The 13,038-nt window shown below is 46.8% G+C and overlaps 1 protein-coding gene, 1 long non-coding RNA gene and 1 other non-coding gene across 11 annotated transcripts in view; 1 reads left to right on the forward strand and 2 right to left on the reverse strand.

Moving 5' to 3' along the window:
- Nucleotides 1-13,038, forward strand: part of Slc8a3 (solute carrier family 8 member A3) — a 129,388-nt gene that overhangs the window by 97,557 nt on the left and 18,793 nt on the right. The gene's annotated exons all lie outside the window — the stretch shown is intronic.
- The window catches only part of LOC119818948, a 46,946-nt gene that overhangs the window by 5,852 nt on the left and 28,056 nt on the right, over nucleotides 1-13,038 (reverse strand). For all 5 annotated transcript variants that reach the window (XR_005286202.2, XR_005286204.1, XR_005286203.2 and 2 more), the window contains exon 2: nucleotides 3,385-3,482. This is a non-coding gene — a long non-coding RNA (uncharacterized LOC119818948). The remainder of the gene's footprint in view (nucleotides 1-3,384; nucleotides 3,483-13,038) is intronic.
- Nucleotides 8,056-8,176, reverse strand: LOC119820138. The gene has a single exon (XR_005286406.1). It is a non-coding gene; the product is annotated as a small nucleolar RNA SNORA40 (small nucleolar RNA).

Consider the following 13,038-nt stretch of genomic DNA (forward strand, 5'->3'; position numbering starts at 1 on the left):
CTTGGTTCATGCAATAGGCTGTCTCCACACATTTCTTTTGTCGCCTTCAGGATGTCTAAGTTGGGATTAGAAAGGCCTGTAGACAGGCAGGAAGACAGCATATCGGGAAGATTTCCGACTTCATTAGCTGAAGGCGTGAGCCTAATGCTCACTGGATCATTCACCAACTACATGAACTTAGGCAGAGGCCTTGACACCCTGCATCTCAATTGCCACAGCCCATCAATGAGGGTGAATCTAACGCCGAATATCTGCACAGTGTTGTGATAATCAAATGAGCTATATTAGAATTCTCTAAACTGAAGAGTTCTATGTCTATGCAAAGGATTTTTTTTTTTTGTATTCTCTACCCTTTGAAAATTAGAGGCTGGTGGTAAGCAGCTGGGAACAAAAAAAAATACGGCCCGCTGCCTGTGCGCTCTTGGCGTGTTCAAGTTTGAGTGCAAACTTGTGAAAAGTTTCTTCTATTGAAAGTTGCCTCTGTGAAAACAGGACTCATTCCTCTCTCCTTTCACTCCGGAACTTAAGGCAGCTGACTTTCCAACAGACCCACCCACTCCTTGGGAAAAGGGGAAGACGCCAAAAAGCTAGCCCCGCCATTCCCTGTTCAGTAATAAATAAAATAAATTCCTTGATATCTATTCTGCTTGTCCTACAAGAACATTTGGAAAACTCTTCTGGGAGAGCATTTCTTAAACTGCCAACAGCTATGCAGACAGCACCAGTCTGAACCCGAGGGCCCCATGCTGGAGGCATGCATCCCCAGAAACCATCACTCTGGGTATTCAGCCACAATCTAAAGAAGATGCTGGGAAGAGAGGCTGGATCAGGTTCCAAGACTGGGACGATAGAAACTAATTATAACTGCTCTGAGCTCGTGAAGGTTTTAGGAGTTGAATAAGCCACTTTCCTTCTGACCATGAGCTTCCATTTTGAGTATAACTCGGTCCTCTCCTCTTCCTGTCCCATTCCATTCTGCCTTCCCACCCGCTTGCCCCTGTCCCCAGAACAAAGTGCTAGAATATGAAAGCAGATGCTAGCTCAAGGGACCCAGTACAGACAAGACAGAGAGGAATGCAACCAGGAGTATTCCTTCCCATGCTGGGATTCCTGGGAAGCTTGTGGACTCAGACTGTGTTCTCAACTCCCTCTGTACCCACAATTCCTTGACTCCCTTTCATTTCATTTCCCCTTTGTTTCAATTTCCTGTTCTTATGTGGAATCCTCCACGGTGAGTAACCACAGTCTGCCAACAGGAGTGTGGCCTAGCCAGAACCCCTCAGGCTCACGGGACCATGAGGGTGAGAATGAGAGAAGAAGTAGGTGCTGTGTAAAACGCCAGCTGTAGACCCGAAGTGAGGGGTCTGAAGGAGTTAGACTTATGGATGAAGCCACTGGAGATTTCTGGAAAAGAGATCTCAGCCTGCAGGCAAAGCCTGCATAATAAATGTTCTGCAACCCCTTGTTGTTGTTGTTGTTGTTATAGTAAGATTTTATTAAGGAAAAACAAAAGGCCCAAACAACAACAAAAGAATCCTTTAAAATTTACTATCAGCTAACCCAGACCTGGGGGCACGTCTGCAACCCCAGCTACTTGGAGGCTGGGGTGGGAAGATGGAGAGACTGAGGGCTGCCTGGACTCCAAGGAGAGTTTAAAGCTGGTTTGAGAAACTTTGCAAGACTCTGTCTCAAACTAAGAAGTATAGAATAGTGGCCGGGAATATGCTAGAGCAATTGCCTAGTCTGTGTTAGGCCCTAGGTTCAATTGCAAATAATGCTCCAAAATGCAATCTGCAAAGCTGAAAGAATATTTTTTTTGGTGCTATCCTTTTACCCAGTACTGTATTTCCCAGAAACTTCAGCTACATGTATTCACCACCTAAAAATAAAAATGAAATAATTCATTATTTTAGAAGAACTCATCATGGGAACTTACTTGGACTGCACATACTTAGTTCATGAATTAGTTTGGGATAAGACTATACACAGATCTCGGATTCAAAGCACTGAGACCAAATCCTAATTGTATCACTTCCTAGTTGTATGATGCTGGGCAAAAGTTCTCAGTGTTTCCTGCTTTCTCATCTGCAAAATGGGAACGCTGGTCAGGCCTCACAAGGTGTAGGGGAGGAAGGTGCGAGTTATGTGTGTACTGCACAATGTCTGGACAAGAGTGAGCTGCTGATCATAGAGGAGAGAAATGTCATAAAGCTTGAAGAAGTGAAGGGACCTAAGAATTATAGTTCAGCCTTGTCTGTTCCCTTCAAGAGAAGCATAAAATCCTCCTTCCTTTGTCAAATGAGTCTTCCAGTCCTTCAATGAATGAGAAGCCAAGTATCCATTTCCCTGGATGGCTTTCTAGACTTGTCCAATACATATTTTCAATACAAACCTCATGTGGAACTTTTTTGAGGAATTGTCATCTGCTAAACATCCCTTTGATACTCTTGAGCAAGTCCCTCTGACTCCATGCTCTGCACCCAGAGACTCTTCCCAAGGATATCTGCTCTGTTAGGCTCGGCAATGACCTAAGGTCGGGCAATGGTTGTGATCTTCTGTAGATGCTGTTGACCCCATAGATTAGAGCCCAGGGTTTAACAACAGACAGAGGCTCAGAGGGTAATAAGAAAACCACTGAACAGTTCAGCCTGACTTTTTTTCTCTTTGGTTTTTCAAGACAGGGTTTCTCTGTGTGGCCTTGGCTGTCTTATAATTCACTTTGTAGGCCAGACTGGCCTCCAACTCAGAGATCCCCCTGACTCTGTCTCCTGAGTGCTGGGATTAAAGGCATCCACCTCGTCTCCCAACTGCCTGCGTATTTCTTGATGTTTGATCTCAGACAAATGAGAAATCAGATAGGACAGGAAGAGAGATGTGTGATGTGATGTTCCATCTCCCGGTTGCTAAGTTACCCCCCCCCCCCCAGATAAATTAGTATTTATCAGAATCTTCTGATTTCTCATCCAAATACTAGCACCCAGATCTGCTGGATCAACATCTTGGACTGGGACATAGCAGCCGGCGCATTTACCGTTCCCAAAGGTTTTTAAGATGGATGCAGCAGAGACCACATTTTGCAAGGTCCTACCCAGAATCCTAGAAGACGAACTGTTCAAGATGAACTCTTCATGTTGGCAATGGCAGCTCTAACTTTAGCTGCTTTTGGGTTACATTTCACTGTACCCTTTCTTCGCTTGAATTGTATTCAGCTTTAATAAATTATTTCTGATAACCATTGGTATATCAGGACAGACGATGGACTTGGATTCCAGGTAGCCTGAGTTCAACTCCCAACTCCACCATTTACCAGCTGTGAGACGCTAGGCAAATCCCCAACCCCTCCGCGTCATTTCCTCATGAAGAGATAGAGATCATCTTACTTACCCAAGCCACTCCGCGGACCCAGTGAAACGATGCCTTAGGAACACTGGCTCTTCCTGCAGTGCCCGGTTTTGTGGTCAGCCCGGAGCCTGCCTGCCCACCTGCAAATCCACCAAGTACATCAGAGTTCTGAGCACAGTTTCATCTCTACCCTTGTATGACTTTGACTTCTCCTACGGACTGAACATGACAACCCTGGGCCATGATGTAGGGACAGAGCTTTGTTCTTGAGAAGGCATCTGGACTGAATAACTTCTGAACTCCAATATAACCGATGTTATTCATCCACCCAACCTCACTTGCTGTCGCCTGACTTGATTGATAGTGGAGCCATTTGCGGAAGGCTGCAGGGTTTACAGCTGTGTTCAGGCCAGGGAAAGGAAGCAGCTTTTAGCACAGTCCTCTTTCCCTTCCTTCCCCTTCCCTTCCTTTCGCTTCCCTTCTGTTCTGGCCTTTACCGGGTGGTACCTGTATCCTCGTAGCATCTCTGGATGAAATGCACAGGCAAGGCTCCTTAGAGAGTGCCAGCGCACATAAACAGTCCACGGGCAAGGCTGCTGATCTTCATGGCTGAGCTCCATGCTTTCTTTCAAGCTGTCCTTTCCCCCTCCCCACTCCACCGTCACCATAGCAACCCAGTGGTGTAAAAAAGTAAAAGAGCTAAGGCATCTAAATATAGTCCAAGTTTCAGCACTTCCAGCATGGCGCCTAAAGCCTGCGAGGTAGAAGCATCCAAATGGCAACTTCCCCAGAAGAGAGGATAGTGGGAGGGAGTGGAGGTCAAAGGGCAAAAGAAGGGATGGGGCAACCGTTTGCTGAGCCCGCTGCCTGTGTTTTCTCATTTAACTCCCACAGTCACCCAGTGTGAAAGTTATCTTCCCGTAACCGCTGAGGAGACGGATGCTCAAAGTGGATAGGAATGTGGCCAGGGTCACACAGCTGTCAGCAATAGAGAATGAAGGATGTTTCCATTCTCCAGACTTTCCTCCCTCCCCCTACACTGCATAGACAGTGCAGGTGGGGGATTTTGTGTGAAGTACTAGGCTTTCGAAACAGATCCTGTAAGAACTTGAGTCTCGGGTGCAACTAAATTATCAGAAGATGCCAAATGAACTATGATTTCTATTAAACTGCTACCAGGGACCTCAGGGACCAAGAGTAAGGTGAAGGTAAGGCAGTAGTTTCTCAGGAATCTGATGACAGGATTTGCACTCACACCTATGCAAAACAGCATCCCTGGAAGCCCCGCCCCAGAGATGGCTCACTGTGGTTCCACCCATCACTCGTTTCTTCCTTTGTGACGTATGCCCTCACCTCAGGAGATAGAAACAATGAATTAAAACAAGCACAGCACTTGTCCTCATAGACTTTAGGACAGCAAAGATGACAGGAAAGGTGACAATTGCATAACCGATCAATTCTGTATAATTGTGATGTATAGTATAAGTACTTATGAGAAGAATGTCACTTGCCGATGGCATCAGTGAGAGGGAAATACAGAAGCTCCTACAAGTGAAAGACGCCTACCAGGTGATGTGCACTTTCAAGGTAAGCAGAGACTTCTAGGAGCTTAGTCTCCGCCATGTGCTCATACGGACGGAGCATGCTCCAGTCCATTACCGACCCTGTATCTTCACAAGATCTTAAAGCCACATAAATGAGACTTTACAAAACCAGAAAATAGACTCACATGATTTCTGGCAGGAAAGAAATGCACCCCTCATCCCTTGGTATCATTACTGTGAAATCAAGTCAGTGTGTGAGGGTGCTTGTGTCCCCCCAAAAAAGAAGAGGTGAACAAGCTGTGATGATGGCGGCTTCAAGTGAGCAAGAGTGGCCCTGAGAATTTCCCTGCGCCTGCACCCTTCTATAGGAATGGGAGGGGAGAGAGTTGGCATAGGAAATGTGAATCTCTGTGGATGTGGAGCTTTCCAAACTGCCTGGAAGGCAGCAAGTGTGGGGGATACCCCATGAATGGGTTTGAATTAGATAATATCATGTGTGTGGAGCTCTTGAGTGCTTCAGAGAAAATGCTGTCTAAATACACAGTGCTCGCATCAAAGATAATGATACGGTGCTCTATTTATAGCGCTCCACTACCTACCTGCCAGCTATTTCCCAGGAATGGGGGAAAGATGAATGGGCAAGATGGAGGGAGAGGGCTTTGAAATCCATGATTAAGAGCCCTCCGGGCAGATGCAGAGTTTAAAATGTATTATATTATTGTCACCATCGTTGTGGTTTTTTTATCACCCCAGAATGTCACCTCCTTCTGTTTCAGGTGACTGAGTCTGTCTGACTGTCCCATGACCATAATTTCATCCAGGAAGGCAGCAACCCCCAGATGTGTCATATACACAAGCGCATCTTTTTCCTGAACTGCTGCCTGTCAGCTGGATCTGGCTTCTCTGTAAATTCAGGCTTTCCCAAACTCATTTTATTTCTTCCACTAGGAAATGAACATGCAAATGCCCTGTGTAAAGGGAGTATTGATTGCAAGCCTTCTGAACACAGTGGACAGATTTGAGCTGTTGGAATGAGAAGAAGGGACCACTGGGCTCTAAGAGGGGACAGGCAGACTCTTACAGCATGACACCTCAACCCACTCAGGGAAAAGCTCGGGAGAATTCACTGAAGTTGGGGCAGGGTAGCAAAGGGACTTGAGAACTTGGAAATAACATCAACAAATCAGATTTCTGGGTGTGAGTGGGTATCCACAAGGCCTGATCACTCTTGGAGAACTTCTCCTTATCCAAGCCAAGAGTCCCAGGAATATAAATTGATCTCTTTGGCCCCCTCCTATGAGAGAGGTAAAACAGGAGCCTGTCAGTCTATAATGGGATGTGGATATGCAGATGAGCCGCTTCTGCAGTCAGAAAAGAAAGAGGGCAGAGTTGGATAATAGGGAAGGTTACCCAGTGACATGGGGGCAATAGGTGAAGGGAAAGTTCACTAAATCAGGGACGACTAATAGGCAGGAGTTTGACAATGAGACACATCCCTTTATCTGTGATTCTTTGTCCGCCCATCCATGTAGTTGAGAAAGTGCCCTACCTGACCCCAAACCAGCACTGTTGAACTGATAGGTAAATAACCCTCTTGGCGGTCCATCCTGGGAACCAGAGAAAGAATTGCATCAGTTATAACTTAAACAGAAGATCATCAAATTAACATTTCGGACTACTTATTCTTTGCCAGTCCCTTGCTATAAACTTTCCTTGGGTTGCCCCCTTTGGTCCTCTCAATGACCCTGTGAAGTAAGTCTTACAACTATGTCCTCCTTCAGATGAGGAAACTGAGGCTCAGAGCACTTCACAAATTAGTCAAAAGGCTAAAACTGTTAAGTCCTGTAAGCAGCTAGCTCTGATCCTAAGGCTGGAGCCCTCTGCCACTGAGTGAAGGAGAATCTTTATCTCCATGACGTCAGTCACAAGAAGGAGCAGTGGGGACGAGCTGAGATGTAGAACTGTCGTCAATACTAAGTAACCGAAGTGGCCAGCAGAGTGAGAACTGTAGACAAGACGACTCGTTCTGTGCATGTTTTATGGATTAGGGAAAGAGGTCTAGATGGTTAGGAAAGAGCTGAGGGAAGCAATAAAGCCATCTCTTCATAGAGGTGGCTTCATGGCCGTGCTTCTCAATAGAGTAGTGTGTGCAGAACTAAAATGAGAGAGACAGCCAAGGGCTCTTCTGCACCCCACCCAGCAATCTTATGCTAAGCGCTAAGCCTGAGCTCTGTGCTGTAACGCCCTGGGCTTAGCTTCTGACTCCACCACTATGGCTATTCACAAACCATCCATTGCACACATATAAACTGCCCATGGGCCAGAGTGTGTGCCAGGAGCTGGCAAATGGGACAGGCAGTGTTTCTGCTTTTAATGGCGTTTGTATTCTGGCGAGGGAGCGAGGTAAGCAGGCAGATAGAATGCAGGTGAGACCGGCTGGCACGGAAAGGCGGTGTAAGAGAAGATGGGTATGTGGGGCAAAGGCAGCAGAGGGAGACCAGCAGGCCGTGAGCTGCAAAACAAGCCAGGTGAGCTGTGCGGGCTCATTCAGCATTCAAGCACTTCCCGGGCATGTGTCCACAAATGCATATCCTCAGGGCCAGTGCAGCCCTGCTGCAACTTGAACTCTGGGACTGAAGCCCAGCATGCTGTGCTTCCTCAAACCTTCCAGAGTGTTCTGTTGTCTCAGAGTTTCTCAGCGAGATTGTCCAGTTTCAATTGTATGCTTTACTTATTTTTTTATTTTCCCTTGGATTAGTTTTTATTTGTGGTGTATAAGTGTGTGTGTGTGTGTGTGTGTGTGAGAGAGAGAGAGAGAGAGAGAGAGAGAGAGAGAGAATATGCAAGTCTGCAGATGCCCTCAGAAGCCAAAGCAGGTATCAACTGGTATGTAACTGGAGTTACAGACGGTTGTGTGCCATCCAACATGGATGCTGAGACTAGAACATGGTGTCGTCAAGAGCAGCAGACACCCTCAACAGCTGCCATCTCTCCACCCCATTCAGTTTCAGTTGTATTCCAAGTGTGGCAGGGTCTGGTTCACGGAACCTGAATAAAAAGTGGCACATCAAGACTCTCCTCTTTTCAATTTTAAATTATCTATAATTATCTATTCTTTTCTTGTTACTCTTTTTTATGAACACTGCCATCACTTTGAGTGCTCTGGTAACACAGCCCTTCTCGTATGTATCAAACTCTTTCTGAACAATGAGTTCTGGGTTGTGGAATAGGACTTATTTTTGGACCTATCTTTAAATCCTTGGTCAGCAGTTCAACAACACACAAATACTAAAGATTTTCTCTTAAAAGCTACAGAAAGACTCTGACTGGTAAGAGAGAAGACTGAGTCAGGACATGAGGAACGAGAGCAAAAAGTGAGTTAGGTAGCCACTGTGAGAGTCCAGGTCTGAGGTGACAGTGACTTGAGGGGATGGTGTCACCAACAGGAGGTCCCAGCAGACGGGGATGTGCTGAGGAATGGGAAGTGTGCAGTTCCCACAGCTTGACTGCACAGGCTGGCAGGAGCTAGGGCCACAGAAAACTAGCTGCCATCTGTCTAGGTACAATTCAAGGGCCACATCTTCACCATCTTCTCTATCTATCCCGCCCTCTGGCTTGCTCTTCTACTGCGTAAGAACAGAGAGCACACTGGAACCTGGATCTACAGAACACTTCAGGCTGATGCATGGCAGCTGGCTTCTTGCAGAAGGAAGGTGAGAAAGAGGAAGAGCCAGTGGAGAGTAGGAGCAGTTTGGACATGCAAGCAGTAAGACCGGGAAAGCGGTCCCTGAGGATGAGTGAGGGGCCCTGTGTGACAGATGTGCACACGTGCACATGCACACACACACATATGCATACATACACACATACAGAAAGACATGCTCACACATAAACACCCACACAGGCGAACATACACGCACACACACATACACATGCACATATACATGCACATGCTTATGCACACATACACACAGACATACATGAACACACACATACACACATGCACACATTCATAAGCACATACATATGCACACACATAGATGCATACACACATATGCACACATATGCATACCTGCACACATTCACACTTTTGAAAGGGATCTGCAAGTACAAAAAGCGAGGGTTGTGGGGGGTTGCTCCTACTGTTGCCCATAAACATCCCAGAGAGGAGTCTAAGAGCAGGTGGCCTAGGAGGACACACATAAGGGAAAGAACAGAAAGTCGGCTGCTTTCCTAATCCATCATTCTTGTTGTCATGCCGCCAGGCACCAGGAAGCACAAGAATGCCGCACAGGCTAAGAGGGGAGTAAGGATAAAGCTTGGGAACCGGTCCTCACCTGAAATTTGACATTTCGTTCATGATGGATTTTTCCCCATTAATTCTGGTTTTTAATGCAGTATTAAGATGCCCCTTAGCTTCAGTGCTGAAATCTCTGGTGTCTCCTTACATTGTGCACCCAAGTCTCCTTAGTTCATGTGACAGTATTACGACCTCTGCCTCCCTGCATTCAGGAAAAGCATGTTTTCAGATTCTACTCTTCCGGAAGTTTGTCTATCATGACTGCCCCAAGAGCAGCAGGCTCTGTGGAACCAGGAGGATGGCTGGTTTTGCAACCCTGCTTTAGTTTGGTCCATGTCTAGTACAGCCAGGAAAATGCCTATGGCCTCGGTGAATCCCCCCATGTTGTTGAGTCTCTAACTGAAGGAGTTTCTCTCTCTAGCCCAGGCACAGTCATCTCTCTTAGGTTTGCTATTCAACTGCATCCCTAGAAACTTCTCACCTGCAATGAGAGGCTTATAGATGCTCAAGTGGACAAGGAGGTGACGTGGAAGGGGAAGCGTTTGAATGGGGCTTGACACGGGTCCTATGGAGCCGGCAGCTCTCTCTTCCTAATTATTAGAAGGTTTTCCCCTGGGTCTGAAGCTTTATGTCTATACAATAAAAAGAAATTCTTTCCTGCTTGGATCAAAATCATTCCTTAAAATGAGAGCCCTGCCAGAGAAAGAAAGGCAGAAAGAGAGACCCAACGTCTCTAAAGCTATGAATCAGATAACCAGCCATATCTGTCTATGGTGCAGGCAGCAGACATACTGTTAAATAAATTATTTTATAGATTATTTCCCTTGCCTTTCCAAGAAGGGGATTTATCAATTTCAGGGCACAGCAACCATCTATTCCTAGACTGCTGCTGGTTTTTCACTTCTCATCTTGACACGGAAGAAGGAGGGAAGTGGAGCAGTGAATTTTCCTGTCACCCCACCACTCCACTCCCTTGGGCTGATTCGGGGCAAATGTGGGGCTCCAGCAGGCTTGTAAATACAGAGTGAGACATGGTTGCTATAAAGACTGGGGATTGTGTTCTGCTATGACAGGAACTGGCCAGGGCCCTTGCAGAGATCAATTTCCAGGAGGGCTCATTCCCTCTCAGGATGGCTCTCTGATGTATCCTTCACTTATTCAATGAACAAATGCTGCCTCTGCCTCTTCTATCTAAAGGAATTCAACATTTCAAAAGGAATGAAGCTCAGAGGATCGTTCGGTTCGGGTGTCCTCCATAAAAAGCAATGTTCTAAGAAGCCAACCAGGACTGGAAAAGGTTTTCCTAATCCCTCTGGGGTTATTGGGATATCTCCCAGGAGAGTCATCTCCAAGAGGCACAGCCATGTCCCGAGCCGGGAACGCCACATATTCTGGCACCTCCCAGCAGAAGGCTAGTAGGAGTAGCTGGTGCTGGCCCTGTAGCCTCAGATGGCATCGCTGCCTCTCCAGACAGCTCATCAGGATAGCCTATGTCCATGTCCACTCAGAAGCAGCCACAGGGCTGCAGGAAAACTGGCAACACAGAATGAAGCATTATGAGCTCCTCCCCCTAATTAATGGCTCCCATATTAGTTATGGACACCGTCTTTACCAGAGTGGACAAATGGAGAAGGTTAAGTAAGCTGAAGGCCTCTCAGACATTGTGTCCCTGAGAATCCTTGGGCATGCCGTCACGGTAACCTTCAAAGTGTTTTTTATCCTTTCTCACATTTTTTTAATAGAAGAAAGACGTAAGATTCCAGGTGTCTCAGCAACTGACTCAATAGTCATTACTCTACAAGGTCTTTCTGAGGGTTTCTTTTGTGCTGGGTGTGTTCTGGGCAGGGACTGAAGCCTACACTCAAGTAGGAACAGACCGACAGGGAACAGTAACCAACAGGCTAACTTCAAGCCATGAACATCACGACTGTGTAGTGAAATCCAATGCAGTCTGGGTAGGAGGGAGATTCTAGGGGCTAAGGTGACTATGGAAGGCTCCTTCAGGGAATTAAGGAAAACGAGAAAACCCAACAGACGAGGACAAGTTTAGCCACAGGTGAAGAGCATCCCAGAGAAGGAGCACGGGGAAGCTTACCCTGAGTAGGAAGCAACCCAATCTGAGAAGCAGAAAGACGAGGGTGCCTGGGAGGAGAGCAAGAGGTCCTTGAGATGAGTGAGATATGAAGTTTAGGCAGCTGCATTGAGAAGCTCCTCTAGGACATGGGATTCTGTTTATTCCAGCTGCAGGAGGTATGGTAGGATCAGGACTGTGTGTTTGAGTCAGGGGCTCACTGGGCAGGCAAGGTTAGCCTGTAATTAGGTAGGCCAGCCTGGTCTCAAGTTTTGCAATCCTCCTTCTGTCTCTGGAGTGCTTGGAGTTCATGTGCGTGCCACCAAATCTGGCTACATTGCCTTTTAAATCTGTCGCTCTGGCTGTTATGTGGGGAAGGGATTGAAGAAACAGAACCAAGGACAGGAAGAGTCTCTTCAGAGGCTGTAGGAGTCCAAGGGAGAGGCCGTGGTGTCTTGACCTTGGTAGCAGAAGGAAGGGAGGTGGTCAGGGGGTTTAGAGCAAGAAGCAGGTGGAGAGAAGGGAAGAGGAAAGAGAAAACAAGAACAGGGGAGGGGTGGTTCCAGGTTTAGGGCCTGAGCCAAGTGGTAGATGATTTTGCCACTGACTGAAGTTGAAGGAACAACTTTGGAAAGGACTCAAGGCCCAGCTGGTGACGCCTAGTTAATGTACTGTGGTCTCACTTGTGTGGGGATAGAAATGAAAATGTTGTCAGTGTGGGGAAACTGTGAGGGCTTTCTCCAGCCTCCCAGGCAGGGTGACACCTTCCATGGAAACAGATGTGATGTCTTTCCCACAGATGAGCTCAGTGGGGGAACCCCACACCCTGCCTCCGTCACTCATCCCACCTTCCAGCTGGTCTCTCCAGCCAACTAGCTTCGTTTCCTCCTTCTGCTACTCAACACCTGTCTTCCTTTCTCTTGTCTTCTACTACAATCTCCGTGGAGTCTCTTTGCCTGTTTATTTGTTCACTAGAAACCAAAATGAACACAAGTCGTGTTGTGTAGCATGTTCTTTAAAGCCCCGAGCTTATCACTGATAATGGCAGACACCAGATTTTGAAAGAATGGGAGTGAGTCCCTTACTGTAGCCCCCTAGCTCTCCAAGCCCCTGTAAGAATCCATTTAGGGATCTATTATCCTGGTTTAGCGAGCCCTTTCTTGACCTGACTTCTATTTGCAGAAAATACTATTTATTGATTTCCTCCCCCCTTGTTTTCTGCCTTAATGACTGGAGATGGAAAGATCCCTTATATGGGTGACTCTCAAGCTGAAATCATTGTTATGCTTAATGATAATGGTTTCTATCTGTTAAACCCTCAGCAAAGAATGCACTTCCCTCCGTGTGCTTCCTTGTTGTTCGAGGAGCACTGCAGAACAAACGCTGTGCTGTCAGTTTGCACTGGAGACTTCACATTTGAAACAGGTTGCATCTTGAGGTCTTTGTTAAGTCGCCCAAGGCTACCCAGGTAGGGAAGGTGGAAAAAAGATTTCAACCCAGGCTATGGGTCCCTGGAAGAAGAAAAGTCACTGAGCTGTGGTTTTCACAGACTGCAAGGGCGCTGCTTTCCATGGTAGCTACCCTGGGTTTCATGGACTGTAATGGATATACAGGTCATCAAGGTTCAGAGTGTCATTTTATAACCATTGGTGGCATGGTCCAGGCAAGATCGGCAATGGTTATGCTCACTTCGAGAGGGATGGACCCAGTAAATGAGGTTAGTAGAGGAAACAGACACCAAAGCAAACTCTTGTGTTTAACTTGGGAAGGCTTCAGAGAAT

This window comes from Arvicola amphibius, chromosome 7, assembly GCF_903992535.2.
Source record: "Arvicola amphibius chromosome 7, mArvAmp1.2, whole genome shotgun sequence".
NCBI lineage: Eukaryota > Metazoa > Chordata > Mammalia > Rodentia > Cricetidae > Arvicola > Arvicola amphibius.